Source organism: Bolinopsis microptera, chromosome 3, assembly GCF_026151205.1.
Source record: "Bolinopsis microptera isolate Bmic1 chromosome 3, MBARI_Bmic_1.0, whole genome shotgun sequence".
In the NCBI taxonomy this organism is placed as follows: Eukaryota; Metazoa; Ctenophora; class Tentaculata; order Lobata; family Bolinopsidae; genus Bolinopsis; species Bolinopsis microptera.
The window spans coordinates 1242759-1262001 of NC_087074.1; the positions used below are offsets into that span (position 1 = coordinate 1242759).

Consider the following 19243-nt stretch of genomic DNA (forward strand, 5'->3'; position numbering starts at 1 on the left):
TTGGATCCGCTGTTCAGTTGACCTTTTTTCAGATTACATGATAATGATTTCAAAACAGTGAGATAATAAATTGTTCACGTTTTTGCATTTTTACATAATCTAACAATGTTTGAATCTGCATATATATTGCTAACCATCATTGCTTACATGTCATTTGAATAATTACCTGCCAAAAAATAATTGTGCTACATTTTATCACGATGGCTGAAAGCAGCATAATAATATACACAGTCTGTTTACAGAGAGGTACTGGAATTAAGGTTTATAAAACATTGCACATTTGAAGTTAGACAATCCCTCTTGATAGCCAGATAAAAAAGGCTTATCTTGGTTATCCATTCTTACAGTAACTTCCCAACTGCTTGATTTTCGCTTTTGATTGTGCACATCAGGAACCAGTTACATGATTCCTTACAATATCTGCAATCCATTCAATTATAACATAATTTTTGTTTGACCAATCCGTTTATTTAATCAGGATAGGATTCATAAGTAAAGGCATTAAGAATAGCATCATACGAGGTGAAATGATCGTTTTTAAGAATATTACATTATGAATATTAATTAATCAAGCAAAGGGTTTATATAAAACAAAGAGCTAATTGTATTTATAATAATTTCGATTGATATCAATTCAATTAATAAAAACACTTATCATCATACAATGTTTTTCACCTGTTTGACTGAAAACAGGTTGTACATATTCTTTGATTTAATAAAAATATTATATCATTACAAGATTTTTATTTCCCACCTATCATATTATGTTGAAAACTATCAAGATCTAACTTCACCTTTTTATTTAGGAAGGAACACTTTACTGTGAACGTGAGTATGACATAACTTAACTTTTATGGAATAACTTTTAGATTTGTTATGATTTGATTTGTTTTCATTTTGATAAAAACATATTTTGCTGTTGTATCCAATTGGAATCAATCCTCAGTGATTTTAATGGATTATATTGACCTTAGGCTTAATTCATCTTCTTAAATCAAATTAACTAGTTTTTTTTAACAACATTTTTTCGAAGGAAGCAAAAGTAATGAAATTAAAATTTGAATACATTTAACTGCTACATTTAAATATTCAGAATATCCATTTGAAATTAAACACTGAAATCCGAAGTTCCGAAAATAAGTTAACCAACTGAGGCTAAGGTGTATTCTTTCTGAGATAAGATAATCAGCCTATCTCTATACCTGTGTTCGAGTTTCCTTTATATAATAATGTCATTTGCAACATTTAGCCTTTTCTGTTGTGCAGTATATAACCGCTGGTCAATGCCGAACTCCTGTGCAAGTAAGAAAGGAATCACTACAAGACTTTTGTTGATCATCTCCCATTGAGCACCTGCATATAAAACTATAACTTCACCCCCAGTATATAATATGATATACATAATGAATGGTTTAAAATTTCATACTCTCTTGGGAATAGCATCTGTTCCATGGTAGATGGTATCCACACCGATATTATCTCCATCATATCTCTGAACTGTCACCACCTGACCACCTGATACCTCTCTCAGATAGAAGAGAACTCTAGTTACCTGGCCTGTGAATTATCCAGATTGTGTTGAATTGAGGGAAACACGCTGCATGGAAGGGAGCATGGAATGGGAGAGATACAAATTGTAAATTGTAAAGTCGTGGGGAGTCTCCGGGCTGTCATGTCTTGTAATTAGGGCAACTGTCAACTTGTGTCTTCACCCCAGCTTTATGTGACATATTCTGTACCCATTTGCAGTGCTCCTGACCCCTGTACACTGATAATATATATCGCAATATTATATAATTGTAAACAGCTCATCTGTATTCGGAATAGCTTTTCTGCTGCAAGGATATAACATTTGAGCTCTATCAAACAGACATTAGGTCAGCATGTACAGATCAAACATAATGAGGCGGTCTCGTTGCCTAATTTCTTACATCCAGCAGTGTCAAAACATAAACACCCGTGCAAGGTTGTAATAGGCACGCATTATTGAAATGTACAATTAGAGCGTGGTATTCAGCAGGCAGAGCCTAAACCTGGTTACCTGGTTACCTGGTTACCTGGTAACCTGGTTACCTGGTTACCTGGTTACCTGGTTACCTGGTTACCTGGTTTCCTGGTTACCTGGTTACCTGGTTACCTGGTTACCTGGTTTCCTGGTTACCTGGTTACCTGGTTACCTGGTTACCTGGTTACCTGGTTACCTGGTTACCTGGTTTCCTGGTTACCTGGTTACCTGGTTTCCTGGTTACCTGGTTACCTGGTTACCTGGTTTCCTGGTTACCTGGTTACCTGGTTACCTGGTTACCTGGTTTCCTGGTTACCTGGTTACCTGGTTACCTGGTTACCTGGTTACCTGTTTTCCTGGTTTCCTGGTTACCTGGTTACCTGGTTACCTGGTTACCTGGTTACCTGGTTACCTGGTTACCTGGTTACCTGGTTACCTGTTTTCCTGGTTTCCTGGTTACCCGGTTACCTGGTTACCTGGTTACCTGGTTACCTGGTTACCTGGTTACCTGTTTTCCTGGTTTCCTGGTTACCTGGTTACCTGGTTACCTGGTTACCTGGTTACCTGGTAATGTACAATTAGAGCGTGGTATTCAGCAGGCAGAGCCTAAACCTGGTTACCTGGTTACCCGGTTACCTGGTTACCTGGTTACCTGGTTTCCTGGTTTCCTGGTTACCTGGTTACCTGGTTTCCTGGTTACCCTGGTTACCTGGTTACCTGGTTACCTGGTTACCTGGTTACCTGGTTACCTGTTTTCCTGGTTTCCTGGTTACCTGGTTACCTGGTTACCTGGTTACCTGGTTACCTGGTTACCTGGTTACCTGGTTACCTGGTTACCTGGTTACCTGGTTACCTGGTTTCCTGGTTACCTGGTTACCTGGTTACCTGGTTACCTGGTTACCTGGTTACCTGGTTTCCTGGTTACCTGGTTACCTGGTTACCTGGTTACCTGGTTACCTGTTTTCCTGGTTACCTGGTTACCTGGTTACCTGGTTACCTGGTTACCTGGTAATGTACAGTTAGAGCGTGGTATTCAGCAGGCAGAGCCTAAACTCTAAACTTATGTTGACTTCCTCTAGCTCTCGGTATTGGATCAAAATAACTCTCTCCCTCTATATTGCGATGTGGTGAGAGAGCCAACCCAACCTGAATTTGCGGTATAGTTTGTATGATTAGACGCTTTCAGCACTTGCAACCCAACAATATATACAATACTACTTGTTCCGTGGTCTCAGCTTCATGACTTGAGACAAGAGAGCCAATATCTAATATAGCATACAGTTAAACTTTAGTGCAATGCAATAGAAGCTCTCATATTTCTATCGCTCATATACTTAGAAGCAGCACTTCTCTGTTTTTATCATGACGAATGTTAGGTATGGCCACGGTGTCACACGTTCACCGACTTCTCTAATCTTAACATATATGTATTTTCTGTGCATGGTGGTTATCCACAACACACTGACTTGTAAACCGATAAGAGCTAGGTTTTGCCTTGCATGGGAAGCCTGAAATCAATGATGTATCTCTGCCTTAAAATCCGGCAGTTGCTAATTCACTCTCTCCGCAATGATCAAGTTCGCCTGTTCTCAAGTATGCAGCCTTATAGATAATTCCTCACACCTCTGCTCATGCTGTTCATTTTTGTATCAAATTTCCCCCAAAACCCCCAAAAAAAACCCAAAAACCATTAGAACTAATCCCTCCAGAACTCCCCTTCAATTAACCTAAAAACGCAAAAATTTTGCCAAAAATGTGTCAAAAGTGCTTAAAAACTCAATTTTTGAGTGCGTCTTTAAGCGTTTTGTCAGAAAACTACAACTAAACGCTACAAATGTTTTCCTTATAACCAGTTCAAATATCCTGCAAATACCTTCTGTAATATAGTCAATTAGATTTATATTGTCGGTATCGATACTCATACACTCAGTGAGTGTGCCGTTTCAAATTGAGATACATATAGATCATCCTCAATCTTAATACCGGATCATTACATCTAATAACGATCACACCACACATAATATGTGTGGTTTAACGGCGTTCTTATATTAAAAAGCTCTCACTTGACTTTGTTGCAGCAACTCAGGTGTTATTCCACCCTATTTCATCAACCTTGATTGTATTTCACAGGTGTCGGTCGACTCATTTAGATTAAACTTGTTGCAAGTATATTTAATATTTTAATATCCACAACTCACCAACTGGTGAATGAAAGGGTGAAGACTATATTATATACTTTATAAAGTAATAATATAGTCTATATATAGACTATATTATATACTTTATAAAGTATATAAAATAGTCTTCATAAAGATATATAATTTAGCTTACCTGATTCAGGATGTCTGAAGATCTAATGAAAAATGTTTTTCTTAACAAACGCCTCATACGTGTGTTTTACTACAGCTTCAACCTGCTCATCTGACTATTTGGGAATTTTAAACTCTTGATAAGTCCCACCCTTTCATCACCAGTTGTGAGTTTTCTAGAAACTGTTTTGCACGTTTTGAATATTCTGTCTTAGTAAGCTCGCGTTCAAAGTTTCGTTTTGGAGTAACTTTGCAGTTTTTGTAATTTTAGGTTTTGTACTTTAATTTTGTATTTTATTTTGAGAATATACCGTATATATTCGTTTTTCACTAAACTGAATAATTTCATAACTCAAGAATAAATGACCAGAAAAATGACCGTAAATGGACCAGTAAATGAACCATAAATGACCAGTAAATGACCAAAATGACCAGTAAATACCAGTTAATGACCAGTAAATGACCAGTAAATGACCATGGCTTCCCACAACTAACTCCAACGGCACACTATTTGGAAGAATCGGATGGGGACCGCTACGCATACGCAGGATGGTACTTACTAGTGATCCATATAGCGTCCTCTACTAGGAGACCACCACAAATACTGATAAGTACCATCCAGTACAACGCAATACATCTGAACAAGAGTTACAGTAACATTATACAGCACATTGCTGTAGCCGACTTGGGAAATGCTAACACTTATTTTGTCGTTCATAGATTTTTTGTTTCAAACCATTGCAAAGAAAGGTCTACGAGAAGTGGGTGTATTGGTATACCTTATGTGGTATTTCTACGCACATCATGTGCTCTCTCAATATGTGATGACTTTAAGTAAGCACATGCGGTTGAAATTTCCTCTTAAATCACGTACAAGAGGTTTGGTGAACAGTCTTTGCTCAAAAGATCGTGCTTAGGTATGTGGTTTGCACTCTTTTACACCCAGTGGCATTGTTAATCGTGGATAAAAATGACTTTATTTGACTATCGGTTGTAACAACTTGCATGTAGGGGTTATACGTCCACCCGAAGGGAAGTGGTTGCAACCTATCATTTCCATCATCATACCAGTTTTAACCAAACCTGTCACGTACTACAACTATTCTTTATGCGGGTAGAGCAGAGAAAAGCGTTTAGATTGTCCCATAGAATCCATCGCTGGCAAGGTATTTTAACCTGCATGCTTACTGCCATTGTTTTCACTTTGGCATTTCTTCCATATCCATATACTTTAATCTTCTGAACAATTTGTCGAAGTAATCCATCTTCGCCGGAGTCCAAAGACCTTTTCTACTCTCAGTTTTAAACCGGTATCAATAGCCTTACGCCATAAACACCATTCACATATGTTTATATACAGTTTAACATTAAAAGCTTTCAGAATTTCCTTGCGCAGGTTTTATCTAGTGGTCTCCTATTTCACAACGACCACTTCCACAGACTAGAGACCAACTCAGAACACGCTGACATTCCTGTGAAGACATTTCCCCCGGCAGTTAATGATTTCCCATCGGAGAAATCCATGCAGCGGAAGTTTATTTTTAGGGCCATGCTGAGGAAATAACTATAGGCAAAAACCTGATGAGCCTAATTTTAAATATCCAAAATGATGTAAACCCATTCACGAAGTAATTTCTGTTTGGATTTGGTTCGATGATATATTATATATTATTTCAGAATTTTGATAATAATATAATTATTTGATTATTATAACTGATAGTAAAATATACAGGATATGGATAAAACGTTCTGTATTAATTGTACATTATAAATTTCATTACATTTATGAAAGCGTCATTTATTTACATTTTACTGAAAGTGAGGAGCCTCCGTAAATTAGGAGATTTTCACTAATTTATTAAATATTAAAAACACCTGGGTAACTCTAACAAGCTCCCTCCTCGCTCAAAATGGCCTATCTCTATAAATCTGATATAAAGTTCTGTTTGTCCGTATCTGGAATGTGCATGAACTGTAACACTAACCTCCGCAGTATAAACCGTCTAGAACCTTTCCTCATCTTGCTGAACGTTAATAAATGGTAGTTTGTGCGAAATATTTAAGATTAAAATATGCCATGTTTACAGTAGCAGTGTGTTTAAGAATCCCGTAACCAATCTTTGAAACCATTGCTAGTATGCTGAATACTTTTACCAGCTTCAAAGTTCAAATAACGCGGCACATACTGAAAAAAAGAATCGTTGAAATCGATCGAAAGGGATTGGAAAACACGGGAACCCCAAGGCCTAAGCATCAATTTTTAAACACAACCATTGAAATGAGATATAAAGCTAAACGATAATATTGATGAGAGAGTAGAGTCACGTGATCTATATCAACTACCTGTCATCACTGTTTAGATAGTATCTCTGTGAAGGCGATGCTGGTCGCTGTGTCCGAAGGGGGGGACGTGGCTCGTGTCTGAAAACCCCAACTTCGGTACCTTTTATCATTCTTCTGCTTCCTCCGAAGAGATGATAATAACCATAGCAACTTAAGATTACAAAGTTACAAGAATTACAAGAGTTACAAAGTTACAAGGTTACAAGAGTTAAAAGGTTTAAAAGAGTTAAAAGAGTTAAAAGAGTTACAAAGCGTTACCAGAATACAAAGAGTTGCAAGAGTTACACAGAGTTACAAGAGTTAACAAGAGTTACAAGAGTTTACAAGAATTACAAGGATTACAAGAGTTACACGAGTTACAAAGTTACAGAGTTACAAAGTTACACGAGTTTAAAAGAGTTAATAAAGAGTTACACAGTTACAAGAGTTACAAGAGTTTCCAAGAGTATTTAAAAGAAGTTTTACAAATTACAAAATTACAACGGTTTGCAAGAGTTACAACGAGTTACAAGGGTTACAAGAGTTACAAGAGTTACAAGAGTTAAGTTCAATTTATCCCAGTAGCTACAAGATTGAAGGTACCCACTTCTACCCAAACATTAAACCACACCCTCTCCTTCAATAAAACATCAGGTATATCACAAAACTTGTCTTGGAGAATGCTTCGTTAAGTAGTTTCTGGAGGAGCTGAGTCTGACTGATAACCTCTTTAAACCCTTCTCAGCAGGTGTCCTGGGTCCGTTAGAGTGGACACACAGCGTGTCAGGGTCAGGGCTATCCCGCCCGTTGTACAGTGTCCTTCGCATGGCCTTAATTGTGGGTACTATCATACAGACAGGAGGTGTGATGTTTAGTGGGAAATTTGGTATCTTTATCTAGAGTTGAGATATGAATTTTCCCCCCCCGCCAAAATTTGTTTTTTTCATCAAAATCATCCTTTCTTGGTTAATACTTAGTAAAATAACTCGGTTTAGTAGCTTGGTCGGTAATAGTAATAAATTAAATTATGAACTTCAAAGTACATTAATTTTTCTCGTCACAAAATAAAACAATAGCTTAATTCCACAAAACATTGCCAAAATCACCAAAATGGGGCAAGTTCATCCTAATCATTATTGCAGTAGCGAGTCACTGGGTCTCACCCAAGAAATTAGTTACATGATTAAACCAACACTGTTCTCCCCCAATCCAAGAATTCTAGTCCCTCACTGTAGAAGAGAATCTTTGAGATCTACGTTGAAAAACAATTCAATGTCAACCAGATTCCGCTGATCATTTCATTTTTTTGTGGCCCCACTTTCTTTGTTTATGTCCTAAAACCCCAAGCCCACGGGCATTAACACTAAAACGTCACTAATTATAAAATTTTGGTCTCCTTTTTTCAAGTCAGGCGATGGAAGTTTGGTATCCTAATACAAATGTTTTTCTCTCCTGCCTCGATCCGAAAACTCGTATACGCCAGCTTTTCGTTAACTAAAGAAAAGAATGTATTTTTAAATCAACTATTTAGTAGATCAATTCATTACTACTGGAATTATACACAAAAAGTTATATTATTGAGTTTTACGCTAATTTTAGATAAGACATAAAAGTTCCACCATAGAATAAAAAAAACGCTTACAAATTAGAAACAACGTTTTGTACATAATATAAAAAAGCAACACTTTGTTTAACTACATTTTTTCCCAGCCCATTGACGGTTGTTATGACATGATGGATATTCATCCAAAGGTGTCTCCCCTCCAGTCTCTTTTTGTTGAAGAGAAGTCCGGAATTACGAATTATGTTTGTCCAACCCACTTCTTGGTCTTTCTTAAATCTTTCCTGAGGGTGGCAGTTGTTATAAAATTATGATTTTAGATAATCTTACATCATTATTAATATGTTGAACGATAAATCAACATAGACTGCTAAAAACGGATAATCGATGAGATTCTTTGAAGATTTTAAAAATACTAATGATCCTATAATCTTGTCAGTGGTACATCAATCTCGATTATAATTATAATTTACAATTTTCCATTAATTTTGAAATTATTTCGCTTCAATAGAGAAATCGGCCATGATAACTTATCAATCCAACAGTAAACGAACCGCCGGTTTGAGAGCTTCCCCCAAGTTCCCCAGCCCTTTGCCTTCCCTAATTCCATGTATGATATCCTTGAAGTTCATGTAACCGTCCCCTGCTAATCCCTACATTCCTCATTTCCCTGGTAAATCAGTCATCATCCTGTGTGGCACATTCCAGTTGCATTCCTGACAGGGGAAAACAACTTGTCGAATAGATCGAACTTTTTTGCAAAATATAGTGATTTCTTGCACATTTGTCATAGTTTAATCTCTAACAACAATTTGTCATACAGCAAATGTTTATGTAAAACTAGAAACGATCTAAAATTATGCATTGGGTTTTAAAGGTGGCATATGTTACGACAAACAATTTATATTTTTTAATGAAACCTGAGGTACATTTTTCGAGGTCCCTTCAGATAACCCTGCGTCAGTTCATGCGGTCTTTCTTGGAGATAGGTTCCCGGATAACATTCCCCATTACCCTTGCAGCACGCTGTAGCCACCTCACTTCTTAAAACATCCTTAATTTAAATTATGATTAGTGAAAAAAATTCATCTTAGTGAACAATTCCAGTGATAAAAACCTATCGTGGAATAATTTGCTTGGATCTTAGTACCGTTGGATCTGCGAAAATTAATTCCTCCGTCCGGTGCTGATAAAATTTATGATAAAATTAAACTGTGATTGTTCATGCTGAGCTAAATTTTCACGTTATTGAGCTCTGATTTTTGATCAAGAATAAATGAACGTATCGTAACAATGAGATAGTCAAAGGGCTGTTAAAAAAAAAGGTTTCTCTTTTGGGTAAATTGATGAAAATTTTAACTGGTAATCAATGGAATTCATAAAGTTATAACTTTGAATAGTTTAATTGTTTCATGATAAAATAGTTAAATACAATTCAAAACAAACATGCATCACAGATATTTGGGCATTACTTCGTCCTGCATTGTGTCTGTTTTCATAATTTAGTACAATAAATATAAGATTAAAAAGTGCACGATATAAAACCAAGTTGGTGAAAGAGTGCACAAATGAAGGTCTTCCTGTCACATGCTTACAATACTTGGTTACATTACTTGGTATTTATGTCACCTACCTACTATTCTCAATAAACTACTAATGAAGAAGAACTTCGCATGAAAATAAGGACACAGCTGGCGTTGCTACCGACTGAAATATCCTTTCATCTCAATGTTCTTAATGCTGGTATCGTTCATGGTTAATTTCTCCATCGATCCTTCATTGAACATTTTATTTGTGGCCAATATCAAACCGTCCCATCAGCCTTTATCAAGGCCCATTCTCCCCGTCCATACTTCTTGACCCCTTCTACTAAATCTTTTGATTCTTGAGCAGTCCACTTTACACGTTTTTTAAAAAGTATAAAAACTGGAATCCAGACACTGAGAGCATGTCGCTTACACTGTCCCCTCACCACAAGTATCCCTTCTGGTTTCATCATCGCTGACTCTATGGGTGGTGATCTAGATCTTATTAGCTATATCCTCTGAGTGTGGTCCCTTTTTTCATTACTTTATGGATCTTAGCAGCACTTTTTGGGACTAACATTTTCTGGTATATGTAATTCTACACTATCGTTTGACACTTTGACAGCTGCTCCATATAAATGTATCGTTATTTTTTTGCAAAAAAATCGTCCATTCAAGGACACCTGATTCTTGAAAGTGTTTGTCTGCCATAAATCCCCATGAAAATAATACAAACCGCCAACAAAACACACGAACAAAGTTGTTAAGATGGTCCTTATGAACTTTTTGAAGCTACCCTGGCCTAAAATATCGAAGATTTTAGCAAATTCTTCTTTATTTGACGGTTCTTCCACGACAACCGCGTATTTTTCCTCTAGCCAAATCACATAATTCCAAGACCTTCGCAACAATTCAAAGTACTTTCGTACTCTTTATCAGCCAACGACAAATCGTTCCTCGCAGCAGGATCTATTTTGTGACCAAGTTGGAAACGACCTAAATAAGCCATATCTAACAAACAACTTTCTGACTGCTTCAAATCTTCTACATCAGCAGCTCTCTCCGGACCTTCAAGTTCTTCAAGAATTCAACAATTCGTTCAAAAAACCCCTATTCAAAGTTCTCTTCGACAATTTCTTCATCAGAAGCTTCACTACACTCATGAGTATTTCATGAAGCTCGAAACGTTTTTTAAGGTATTAGGAAGATTCGTTCTAACGGCGCGGACTTAAAATTAGCAGTCAGCATTTGGGAGTGTGTCTCTGCTTTCTCCTTCCCACCTCTAAATCTACAATTACATCCAGTGGAAGAACACATAAAGTCCCATAGCATCATATTCTGTTTCAATATCCATTGTCCATTCACCTGGTCGAAACAATGATCAAATTATTGAATAAAGTTATAATAATATGGTATTGTAGAGTTGCTCCTAATCTTGTACAAAACTTAAAACTACTTGATTAGAAGTCAACATCATTCAACTTGGCACAAATTATGCCTTTTGTATCGAATCAAACTGCTCAATGCTTATAGTGCAGGGACGAATACTGAATCCTCTAGCTTTTCGTGTTAAAAGCGATTTCTCAACGGTTGTTACACCTCTCTAGATGATTCTTAAAACATTTGGACTTCATTGCATTTTTGAAATAATGCAATGAGCTTTTCGGCCACACCCTTTTCTAGGTTTTGCGGTCACTCGAATTTTTTGTATATCAGCCAGGAATGTCTAAAAGACTATTCTGATTACACCACCATGTGCCTAATAGCCACATTTATATACAACTTATGAAGCAACATATACCTTAAATGCTTCGTTTCGGGAATTATGGCCGAAAAATGGCCGAAAAACGTTTTTGGCTTTGACGCAGTTCATAAATTCGTGATTTTTGGCAATTCCCCGCCTAGGAAGGTCGTAAGACTATGCTGATATACTAACATGTACATAATGCCACATTTATATACAACATATGAAGCATCATATACCCCTAAAAAGGCTTTCTTTCGGAAATGTGCTGAAAAACGAATATTTGCCGAGCGAACAAGACAGTATTCCGCAAATGGGCTATTGACTTTAACTAAAAAGGTCTAAAGAAGATTCATAGGAACATAGCAATTGTCAACAAGAGTAAGATGACTCACTATGGTCCAGAAACACTCACAAAAAATTGTTAAAATAAATCTACTTTATGGGCATCTCTCTAATGGCCCAGGACAGCAGCATATTTGTTCCTTTACAAAAGGCAAATTTTTCAAAATTAAAGTTTCTTTATAGGTCAAAGTAAAGGTCCAAAGGGTCAGTTTTGCTAACAGCAAATTGTTGCAATTGCCGACTCATGCCTATCATATACTCAAAAATTCACTTTAGGAGTGATTAGTAAAAAAGTTTAACTATACTGACATGAAGTTGTGAAACTCCAAAAATTGTTCCATTGGCACCAATTTGCCAAATGTTAATGAACCAAAATTCAACTTTTTAATTTATTCATTCCATAAAACCATATTGTTGCTTGACCGCGGACCATAACCCCACTTTATAATATAATGACTCAGCGAGAGTGCCTCGACCAATATTGGTCTGTAACCCTGATTGAATCTGTTGGCTGCAGTTTAATTTAGCTCCATTTACTCTCATTTTACCTTTTTAAATATAATACCCACCGCAGTGTTTGGTTCGCAATAGATTTTCCAATCGTATGATAATGTTTGGTCATTCCCCTCGTTTTTTAATCAAGTGTTACTACCTAGCTCTTTTGTTATTACAGCGCCTCGAGATCTTAATCTAGGCACAAATGCAATAGTACTAGAACACTAGAACTGTAATTCTAGAACTTCAGATTAAGATACTTGACTGAATGGCAGGGTTCGAGATTCGACTTCGACACTAAAACTCTAATTTTAGGAGTGATTAGTAGATGCATGAAGTGCGAAAACTCCCAACTAAAACAAGGATAATGCTTAATCAAAGTGTCCTCGACTTGAACCTTAAGTCTCGTAAGCCCAAACTGGAGTTTGGGCCACTGAATCGAATACAACCTGATATTCATTTTAAGGATTTCGGGAAATTCATCAATTTTTATTCTTTGGGTTTTTCAATTGTGCTACGAATCCGAGGTTGAGTGAAACACCGAATTTCCTGGTTGAACGTCTCAAAGAGGGAACCAAGGCGTATTTCCACATTTTGGCTCTGAATCCCAACTTTAAGTATCGGCCTTTTTGAGAACATGCGTCGGAATCATGTAAGTGTAACATAGTAACCGGAGATCAGAACTTTTTTGCTGATATTGGACCTATAAATCTAATGGTAATCGTAACAGCACGGATTTAACCAAGGTTAATTAGATAAAATAAGCCTCTTTTCGGGGTTACAAGACCCCACGAAAGGCAGGCAGGCACCTAAATCCTCATCGACCTCACGTTGACCATCTAGTCCATACCCCACCTCCTTAGAAAACAGCTACTAGGCCCGATAATCCCGTCCCTTGTCCCGTAGTACTAGTGCCCCGTAAGTAAAGATCGTTCAGATTGTGGTCATTTTAGACCCCCTCACCGCTCCTAAAAAATCCACTTTAGCAACTTTACCCAAAGCTGGAAAAAATTTCACATGTGAAACCTAAAATAGCAAATCACAGCATCTCGAACCTTCTAGTATATAAACCCCGTGATCCTACTATAAGCTTATAACTTATAATCATTGCATGCCGAAATTAAGATCCACCTCAACTGTAATATGAACCTGGTATGTTTAACCTGAGTTGCCTCAGTCAAAATCTCGAAAACCCAGCTAATGCTATTCTGCCAAGTAACCTTAATATGAGGTTCTCGAATTACTGTTCTAAAAATGTTTCTTAGTTTATGCCCATGCCCCAGAAAAATCTCGAGGCAGCGTTGGGGTAAAAAATCAACAGAAGAACTAGCCAGTCACCACTTGATTTAAAAAACGCGGGGAATGACAACGCAAATTATCATAACAATGGGAAAATCAATGGCGAAAAAACAAAAAAAAGAAATATGGGTCATTCTGAAGTGAGAACCAAACCACTCGCGGTATTATAGGCAACATCAAAAGTTAAACTGCGGCCAACAGATCTCAATCCAGGATTATACAGATCATATAGGTCGATGCACTTAAAGTGGGGGTACCGGTCAGCTCAAGCAACACTCCTGGCCCGGATCCAGTGCCGATTTATTGTAGGAGCGGTATTCTTGGTAACATATCTCATGTTTTCATGGCATGAATATAAATAAAAAGTTTGAAATTGAATTTTGTCAACAACGTTATTGTGCTCAAGCTTATGTGTTGGTTCAAGCGAATTCAATTATTATTTTTAATCACTTTTATTTTTCTCGCCTAGTTGTCAATCCTGCCAAACATTAAGCAACTTATATTTCAGAACCATTCATCAATTTGTATATCAGGATATGTCCATTGTAATTTTGCATGGCTGAAATGTATACGCTGATTTATATATATAATGATTAATTGAATTTTCAAATACAATAAAAAACACATTTTATTTAAATTGGTGCCAAGGAATAATTGTTGGGTTGTCACAATCATGTAGTAGTTATTTACTAATGACTCCTAAGTGAGCGTTTTTGAGTAGTAAGATGTACATAGTCGGCAATTGCGAACAATTTTGCTGTTAGCCAGCCGATCCTTTACCTTAAGAAAAAAACCGTAATTTGAAAAATTTGCCCTTTCGAAAGACACAAATATGCTGCTGGCCTGCCCATTAAAGCATTAAGAGAGATGCCCATAAAGTAGATCATTCTCCAATTTTTGTAGGTGTTTCTGACATCAAATGAGTCCATCTTACATCTGTGACAAATGCTCTTTCCTCATGAATCTTCTTTAAGAACCCCCTATTTTTAGTTTAACAGTCCTAAATAGCCCATTTGTGAATCTGTATTGTTTCGCTCGCAAAAATTCCGTTTTTCAGCCACATTTCCGAAAAGTAAGCCTTTTAGGGTATATGTTGCTTCATAATTGTTAAAAATGTGGCCATTATGTGACATTTTTAGTGTATCAGAATATCTCTCAGCGACCTACCATAGGCGAAAATGCCAAAAATCACGGAAAATATGAACTGCTACAAGCCAAAAACACCGTTTTTTTTTATTTTTTTCGCCCTATTCCGAAACGAAGAATTTTAAGGTACATTTTGCTTCATAAGTTGTATATAAATGTGGCTATTAGCACATTTTTTGGTGTATCGGAATAGTCTTTAAAAAACCTTCCTGGGCTGTAAAATACAAAAAATCGATAGACCGCGAGACCCGAAAAGGGGGTTGTGGCCGAAAACGCCCTCATTGCCTTAATTTCAAAAATGCAATGAAGTCCAAATGTATTAAGAATCAGCTAGAGAGTGATAACCGTTGTGAAAAATCGCTTTTAACCACGAACACTAACGAGAATAAGCCTTTTTAGAAAAGGTTGGATCCGACGATTTAATTATTACTTGAGAAAATAATTGGCATGCTGGTAGCCAGTTGGCCAAGTCATCACAGTTGCGAAATGAAATAATGAAATTTGGATCACGATAGATTATAATTTCGTAACACAGCAATCAAATACTTTTAACAAATCGGTCACGTTGATCAATTAGGACTTTAGTAGCACCACATACTTAAAAAGATTGTTTACACTGTTGTATAAATTAATATATATTCTACTTAAACTTTAAACAATATTATAAGAGCTAATAAAGGACGATATTAAGTTCGACCACTCTTTTATATTTAATAAAAATCCCTATTAGGGCAAAATTAATTACGTTAGATATAATGTTTTAACTATATAAAAATATGACTAATATTTAAAGTCAACATAATCAAATGATAATAAATTGTGCACATGAGCTTGCGGGGTGAAGAATTTTAAAAATGAATACTCTATATAACTTTAACTAAATCAATATGTAAAGTATCTCCTTGCTCTTCTGATAAAATTTAGAACCTTATTCAAAACAGTTTCATCAATAACAGCCCTCAATAAACTATCGACTTAGTAGTTAGTAGGTGTACATTTGAGGCAGTTCATAAAAACATATCCTACCCAATAACCAAAAGAAATGTATAAAATTATATTGTATAAAAATAGTTTTACATGGATATAGATATAACCATAAATTAATACTTACTGGATTTTCACATGGCAAAAAAACACTGCAACCAAACAAAACAAAGAATAACTCTATCCTAAATAATTCGTCAGTTTTAAAAGGCCGAAAGTTCATCGAGTTTGTCGCAACCCTCTTTGATGTCCCTGGTTAATTCGTTCTTTTAATGCTCTAGTGATTCAAACTTGCCTCCGTCCCATATAAAACCTGAACATAAAGGATTAACTTGATGACAATAGTCGTTATTTACAATTTCATCGATTATTATCTGTAGAAACACTAAATTGCATAATTTATCTAAAATAAGTTATATCTATTAAGTTTATTTATCATGATCAATCGATCTTAGCCCAAAAATGTGAAATTATCTTTAAACATTTCAAACAATAAATAATTATACAAGATTGAATGCTTCCTTAAATACACCCATTATAAAAGGAAAACAAAACCGATATAGCCCTAATTTTCACTATCCCGAATATCGAAACCCAAATTAATGTATGAGAGAAAGGGGTAACCAAACACGTAGTGTGCAGTAAAAACACACCCCAATAACATTGGGCCCTAGCAACAATTAATTAATCAATGAATAAAACATATAATATGTAACTTATAGAAAATATAAAACTCTCAAGCTCCTCTTCGAGCTTAAGACTCTAAAGTTCCTGAATATACGGAACTTTGTCCGGCTCTGCTGTCCTTTTAGAGTAGCTGGATGACAACTTATCCTTGTAGGCTATTCTGTCTGCAGCTGATCTATCAGGATTATGTAACAAAGTAAACCCGTCTACATGTCATAAAACTTAGTCTTGCTCAAGGTGGTACGAGCTTGATCTGAGCTTGACAAAGTGAATTTAACTGTCTGACTCGTTTCACTTGTGTCCTTTCCAACTCTATTTCATCTCAAAATTTTTGGTTTTTCGTTGAGATGGTCCAACAAAATACCAGATACCTTAGCATCCCAGGTTCTCCTCAGTCTCTGGAATTCCCAAAGATAATCAGACATTACTTCGATCTTCTTCTAGGGCAACCCGTTTCACTGCAGCTTGGATTTTCTTTTTCTTCGGTGGGGGCCCCCAAAAAAAGGCGTTTTTTGCACGTGTTTTTCACCAGAGACGAAAAGGTGTTAACTCTTTCTGAGCTGCACTTTTCACAGTTCCACTCCGTCATCCGTCTTCAAAGCGAACTTCTCCTGCAGATCACTGATTTTTGTCATATCTTTCTGCCTTGTTTAGAGATAACTCTCTTGCAGTTCTATGTTCTTATTCGCATCTTTCCTATTTTTTCTTTCCAGAACACCCTGTATGTCGAAGCTGTTTTCTGTGGCAAATTGTAACAATGGACCACACTAATCGTCAGCAAACAGCACACTGTCTCTACCATTCTGAATCACCTCTCTCTAGGCACACTTCTCTTGTTCATTTTTTGTCCAAATTGCACACCATCGTTGTTTCGGCCCCCCAAACCGTTTTTACTTCTAATCTCCTTGAAAATACGTTGTTGCCTGTGTATCTGATTCACATACTTCCGTAAGGAACCTGGCCATACAATACCTACATCATCTAGCATATCCAAGTTGTTCATTCAGTAGCGCAAAGGCATCGTACACGTTGTACAGAAAATGTACAAACAATGTATACAAATCGACAAAGCCAAGAGATAATTCAGCGCGCTCAACAAACTGCTGAAAAAAGAAGCTCCAATTAAGCAACGAATAAAAGTTAATATCGAAAAAAAAACACTAACTAGAAACAGAAACTATCTCAACTTCCTCTCCATAGAAATCCTTATAAACTCTATGCAGTATGCGAACTTCTATAGATTTCTCCTCGTTACCATAGTGAGGGGTTCCATCCAACACTTGACCCCTCTTTGAAGACAGGTCCCCCCGATCACAGAGCAACCCGTAGAACACCCCTGAGTCAAATATAATGAGAAACAAGATATTATTTGAATTCCCTTTGTCCCACAGATTTAAAGAAATTATGTACGTCATACTTTGATAAAAGCAGAATAGTTATTTGTTTGGCAATGTTTTTATCCATTTTCACAGAACACAAGGGCCAAGGAATAAGAATATGGATAGCCTTGTAACGGAAAGATATTGTATAATGCATAATGTATAAGATATACCTAAATATATTACCAGTGCCCATGTCTGAGCAATTCTCCTCAAAAAATTCTCTCCTCATCGAGCCAAAAGTTTAAAACAAAAAATAAGGATTTAAAAAGTGATACCCATCAGATTGACGGGTGAAAAAAAAAAGAATAGTATCGTTATTAGTTAAGACTGCTTGACCTAACGAGTGCCGAAAGGCACGAGATTTGTCAGCATTTGATAATTTACTTACAGCAACGCTCAAGATCACGGTGATACTTACCTTTGCCGACAAAAATTGAAATTTGTTAATTAAGAGGTCGAAAATACCGAAAAACTGATTTTTCACACCTTCAAAAGTTTTCATTGGCCAATGAGAGGCCTTCCATCTGACAGGTACGTGCAGGACAGACTTGGTACACGTGCGATTTTATTAACATATCAACTGGATGCTTGGTGTATCTTCAGGTGACCTCCGTTTATAAACGTACTGATTTCATAAGTTCAATGAACAGGCGAGGTCCAGTGAAGCGTGGAAGGAAGTAAAAGTGCAAGGAAGATTTCAAAAAAAAAAACAGACACACCAGGTGTATCAGTCTCTCCTCTAAATGGCTAAGACTATCACGGGTCATACCACGTACAGTACCCTCGTGACTACGTCACTCGGATACACGTGAATAGACACACCGAGCGTGCAGTAAATTATAATTCAATATCATAATATGATTACCAAAAATTACACCAATTTTCGATTCATAATAACAACTGAAGAAATCAATATCAAAACAATGTGAAGGCAGATAAGTTAAATTTTCTTCAATTTGATGTACTAGATCTACTGTAAACACTAACCTCAAAAATACATAAGATTTAGATAAGGTGAAGTATGTTGAACCAAAAAATATCAAGACAAGAGGACCACAAATAATTCAGATAGTAATATCGTGTGGATGGATACCACGAATAAATTAATTATCATGAACTATTAAACACAATTTCTATGCAAAAAGCACATATTATGACTGTAAAGATTTGTATTAAAACATTTTTCCCCTCTATTAAAGAACATTGAACATAGATAAAATCTATTGAGCTGAGCTGTTAATAGCTGACAAAAACTATTTAACTTTCAAAAGTGTTGCTATTGTGTCCTTGATGATACAAACTCCACTTTAATTGTCTATGACTTGATGGTCACAATTTTTCATATAAGTGAGTTGCAAGTCAGCACTTTTGTAATTTGATCGATTTCAAGAGTATAGAAGAATAACTAAACGGAACTGTTTTCATCATCAATCCCTTG

At 36.4% G+C, this 19243-nt stretch overlaps 1 protein-coding gene across 1 annotated transcript in view; it reads left to right on the top strand.

The window, feature by feature from the left end:
• Positions 1–797: 797 nt before the first annotated feature.
• The window catches only part of LOC134813008 (uncharacterized), an 84066-nt gene continuing 65620 nt past the window's right edge, over positions 798–19243 (top strand). The window contains exon 1 of the mRNA XM_063820669.1: positions 798–828. The gene's annotated coding sequence lies outside the window, so the exon portion shown is untranslated. The remainder of the gene's footprint in view (positions 829–19243) is intronic.